At 35.8% G+C, this 5,592-nt stretch overlaps 1 pseudogene; it reads right to left on the bottom strand.

Moving 5' to 3' along the window:
• Positions 1 to 1,250: 1,250 nt before the first annotated feature.
• On the bottom strand, positions 1,251 to 2,672 carry LOC149253216 (protein trichome birefringence-like 11; annotated as a pseudogene).
• Between the last annotated feature and the right edge of the window lie 2,920 nt (positions 2,673 to 5,592).

Raw genomic sequence — 5,592 nt, 5'->3', positions numbered from 1 at the left:
GACCTTCGCTGCTCTACAAGGTTGAAACCAAACATAAGTTCAAGAACGAACCAACAGAACCATAAGTGCACAATCCCACCCTGTAACATAAATGATAAAGAAATATCTTCTAAGCTATGATTCTCCAGATGGCCACTTTCTTGAGACTCGAATAACTCCCTCATGTCTCCATCCATGGACTTTGAATTAGGACTTGGCTTCAGTCCCACATTCTCCTCAGAAACAGGGTAAGAATTTGGGTCTGAATCAGTTGTATCACAATGTTGCAAGCCTTGAGCCACATCTAGTCCTTATGGTCCATTGCAGCCTACACAACAGTCATTCATGTTCTGATAACGTACATGCAAAATATGCCCTCAACCTGCACAAGTCAAGATTGTTCTTTAAAAGAAGACCTACTAAAGACAGATGGCTTCTTACCATGTCCTTCCTTGGCTTCGGGACCTTCAATAGAAGGATCATTACCTTACCCAGAAAGCCTTCAACAACATGCCTAATCCCCGAGACTGGTCTCACCTCCGATTAGATCAAGAGCTTGTTCGAGGATGGGGCAGCCATAATGACCCAACTCACCTTATGAAAGGCCACACACTAAGTAGCCAGCTCACTGCCTTAATTTATTTTTTCTTGAGCTAGATTGAACATAGACCAAGGGCATACCTTCCTTTTTTCCAATGTGAAAACACAGGAATAACTATGTACTAACCCAAAATATCACAATCTTCAATTCATCCTTTTTCAAATTTTCCAACCTTAAGCTCATTTTTTATTATTATTTAAATTTGTTAATGTTACAACCATCAACAAAGTGGATATTCCTTTACCCAAAAGCATAAGAGGGCAGATCAATCATATTTAAATGTATTTCTCATCTAATTTGTACAATTCACGTGTTTACACGACCCTGAGTAATGAAATACAAGTTGTAGATGTTCTCGCCATGCTACTTTATGTTGATTATATAGGAGCCATGATCTCTGAGGATATGGCCCAACTTTAAAGCATATATTGCATGAAGGGTCATGATTTTCCAGTTACAGATAGGTCATGTTTTTCCATTCTACCACTACTGCAAATTATTATTTCGTTCTCCAAAAGAATGCCCCCTGGATCACGGGGCATGTGTTAAGTAAAAGGAACTCTTATAAGCAAATATTTTTGTTGTTTATGAAATTAATTTAACAATCCACCTCCCATTTTGTGGGGTGTGGTACTGGGGAAACAAATTTTACACCATCCAAAAATGTAGGTTACTCAATAATGTTATCCTTGTTCATTAATGTGCTCATATCTATTTCATATCCACTGGCAAGCAGGTAGCCATAAAGAAAATGATTTCATGTATCCGAGACACCGGGTAGACACCAGTGGCTGCAATCTTTCTTTTGGAGTGGATCTAGTCCATGCCCATTCCCCAAATAGTACAATGAGGAATGACCATCCTTTCTGAATTCGATCAAATATGTTATGTTTAATGATTGCACATTCTTATTGCCATTGAGTTGTCTGATTGCTTCAGACATGATCTGGTTACTTACTGGCTCCCATTGAAACCAAGTAGAAATAAACTCTATCCAAGTTTCCTTATGACACTTCCCTCCAGTTTTCCAGGACCCTCCTATGCATTTTAAGATGTTGAAAGGCACATATATGAGATTAAGCTTTTAAATAAAAGTATACCCCTAAAAATATTCAAATCATACCATTTAAGAGGAAAGCATGTTGTAATATTTGAGTCATGAGCTTATGACCAATTCAAAATCAAAATCACATAGAAGAATGGTTCTATTTTCTTTTTTCGCATCTAGTACATAGATGTTTCATCCTATGAATTGAAAGCGTTTTCCATGGACCAGTGAGGCCAAAATTATTAGTAGTGAACAGGAGCGTAGCTACGCAAAATAGATGGGTTTTTTCAGATTTGACATGTTGGAGAAACCATTCAACCCATGTCTTTATTACTCTCTGGAGTGTGGTTTCGACATCCATCTTCATGTCCACTGTATTTCCCTCTTGGAAATAACAACCCCTACAAAAAACTTCTGTCAAAAAATTACATTCCTTAAAATGGCATGGTTTTTTTATCCTCAAAAATGAAATATCAAAAACCATACATACCCTTTAATTGTATTTCCATAGTTCCACCAGTGTCCTATGTTGAAGATGAGCACATCCCCATTAGACCAGAGATGTGAAGTATAATCTAGGGTGTCGACTATCAGCGTGGTTTAGACCTCATGAGGAACTCCTCTAGGTGGGTAGCCCTGGAAAACTAGAAATGGTGCCCTGTAATACTCTATTGTACAATTGTAATCTACAAATATGAAGGATAGAAATCCCTTGTGTTTTTTATGGGATTTCCATTGACTTCATAAATCTGTTTCTTGTTCGGAATTGCTTCTACAAGCATGAAAATCAGAGACTCCCATTGGTTCCTCCCAATGGAATCACCCACAAGCACCACATGTCTGTTGTAGATCCTCTTCAAGACGCCGCTTATATTGAACCTGAAGTTTAATTCAAACTACACATTAAATCTATTTGATGAATGTTGAGAAGAATATAAGTTCAGAAAAATATAGAGACAAACAAATCAATGTTTTCAAACTTATAACCACTCAACATTTATCAACATTGTATACTGGTGCTAACCCTTTTTTCCCATTGAGCATTTAATGAACAATTATCAGATCAATGGTAGTTGGTAAACTGGGTGCAAATTTGATGAACACGCATGAACTCTCGATGACAATGGAATCTAAAAAAACATCATATTATTTGCAAAATTCTATTGCTCTCAATGGGGTTGGAGTTTGACGATCAAGGCAGTGGGATGTGATGCCACCCACCAAGGTTCAATTCCCTTAGAGAAAGGAATAATTGTTGAGATCGGGTGCAATTTCTGGGTGATTTCAATGGAATAGTGCACTCTATTCTAAAATCTTAGCTAAACAAAAGCTAAACAGAAGATCCTTGTGTTCAGTGGTTTGTTGCACTTCGAAAACAAAAAGAATCATTTGTCCATAACTTCTAAAATCACCTATATCCTAGAAAGAAAAAAAACTGATATTTTTACTTTGAGCTAGCAAAACTCAGACCTCCAACCAACAAAGCCTGGCTTGCTAAACATCCTGAAATCCCAAGAGAATCTTAGTCAATCCTAAAATCCTTGGATTATCAAAATATTCACATTTTTCATTCAGTGGGAATGAAAATAACCATGTTATCACAGTGGCAGACAAAGCTCAGGGTTCAAATAAAACACCCACAATAGTTCGATGGCTTAGCAGGTCACACCAGTGACTTACTAATAAAAGGGCTACAGTAAGATTATTTCAGTCTAGAATTTCTATGAATTGGTAATTTTCATAGAAATCAAACACGAGAAGGAAAGATTATTATAATTGGTGTTGGCCTAATAGGGTTTTATAACCACTAGAGGTCTCTTGGGTGGATGAAAGTGGTCCACTATTGTGGGTTTAGTATTCAAATCCTCCAAAAAACTTCAGTCGCAATTGAGTTAAGGAAAATGGCCATTGGGTCACTCTGTAAATCTATGTAACATGAATAAATAGAAAAAATGGACATATGCCTCATAAATGTAATAGTGTCCGTATGGAGAGTGGATCCATAGACAATTTAATGTTCAAAAAAGGGTATTAGAGGGTGGTTGATACATTGTTGCATAGAAAACAACAATTTCATTTTTTCCAAAATTACAATTTTTTTAAATTGCAATTTTGAAAAGTTCAGAAAAGCAGAATGTTAAGCCTTAGTTACTAGATTTTGGATTGGATTTTACACTAAGGCTAACTGTGAGAAGCTCTACACTGAGCAAGGTAGACATCTATGGTCGTGAATTTTATAGACAATGAAATTAACATGCTTAAATTCTTCGAGTCAGTTTAACCACTGTTGGGATCAATTGCTCGCCTCTGGAATACATTTATCTAATGAAAAGCTTCATAGAAACAACTAGAGGTGTTGCAAGAATAACGAGCAAGAACCCACAAAAATGCGTGAGAGAACAATTATGTGATTTCTAGTGATGTTGAAGGCGAGAAAATAAACCGCCATGAAGATTGTTATAACATTGAAAGTAGAGAAGCTTTGAGCTTCTTCTATTTCTTCTCTTTCATCGGTGGAACAACGAATAGGGTGTAGGAATATCATGGAAGTCATGCACACGATGCCCGGTGAGCATGAGCACAAAAGATGTGATGAAAATTGGCCAAACCATTTTCAAGAAGAGAAGCCTATCAGTTTAATTATTGAAATTATATTTTTATATAAATAAATATAATGTTTAAATATTTTGAAATATTAATATTAAGATTACAATTATAACAAAAAAAAATAAAAAAAATTGCAAGGTGATAATTTTATAGTCGATGCAACCAACATTGCCTCTCCAATGATCCTCGAGAGCAAGGGAGGTCAATTCGGCATTAAATTCCATTCCTTGGATGGAAACTTTTTTCTCTCTTCGATTGTAAACTTTTGTACAAAAAAACGGTCGTCTGGCCGGGCAAAAAGAACAGGCCAATGTCATGGACTACAAAACTGGTTGTCAATAAGATAAAAATTTGGTGCTAAAAGGTGAGGACGATTTCTTTATTTGGTCTCTAAACGTTACAGTGATTTACCGCGTGATGCTAAGTTCCAAGGGGAATCTCTTGATATATAATCGAAATGGTGGGCTACTCTGACAGAGTTTTGAGAATCGCCTTGATACACTCGTGCCACAACTTTTACCATATGGTGTTTTGGAGCTTAATATGTTCAGGAAATATAACAATAGGCGTTTATTAAATCACTGGAATTGGGTGTTATGATTTTTTTGGGGGAATTTTGTGGATTTTAAATTTAAATTAAATATTTTAATATATAACTAAATTTAATTATTTAAATTCATCGTTTTGGAAGAATTCGTACAATATTTAAATTATATAAAATTAATAACTAAAGATTATTTTTTATCAACTTACTTAGAAAATAAAAAATATATATATGGAACATTTAATTTGGATTTTACAATTTTAACGATGATCAACACGACAAATGTTTATTCAACCTCACAATTTTAGCTATAATCATACAATTAAGCTTACTCTAATTCTAGAAGGGTCCAACCACTCAAACTATGGATTGTTATGCAAATTGTTGTTCAAATCCTGATCAAAGAAAAATAGAACACAAAAATTCATGAGAAAAACCTGAAGCAATCCTTGTCATCAACATAACCTGATTGTAGGTTATATTCTAGTCAATGGAAAGATAAGCACCCAAGATCAACCATTGAATTCGAAACGGGACCCTTTGATCCAACGAACCCTGGCCCCGTATGGGGGTGTTGTACGGGTTCTCTATCATGTTTTTCTCCAATTTCTGGAAGGCTTCCGATATATCATAATGGTGCTCAACGCGAACATAAAGCTTTATTTGCATACGTCGTTGAGATTGACAGTAGAAAATATTTTCTTTGTCGATTTCTTCAATGGTATATGTTTCTTTCCCAACTACTGTGTCCCTTACGGTATTGGTGCAGCTACGAGGAATCGATTATTTTTCAAGCAGGTATTTGTGTCTGCC

Source organism: Pinus tabuliformis, chromosome 7 (assembly GCF_031772625.1).
Source record: "Pinus tabuliformis cultivar Carrire ecotype Pingquan chromosome 7, CPIR1, whole genome shotgun sequence".
Classification (NCBI taxonomy): domain Eukaryota; kingdom Viridiplantae; phylum Streptophyta; class Pinopsida; order Pinales; family Pinaceae; genus Pinus; species Pinus tabuliformis.
This window is presented reverse-complemented; position numbering and strand designations above follow the sequence as displayed.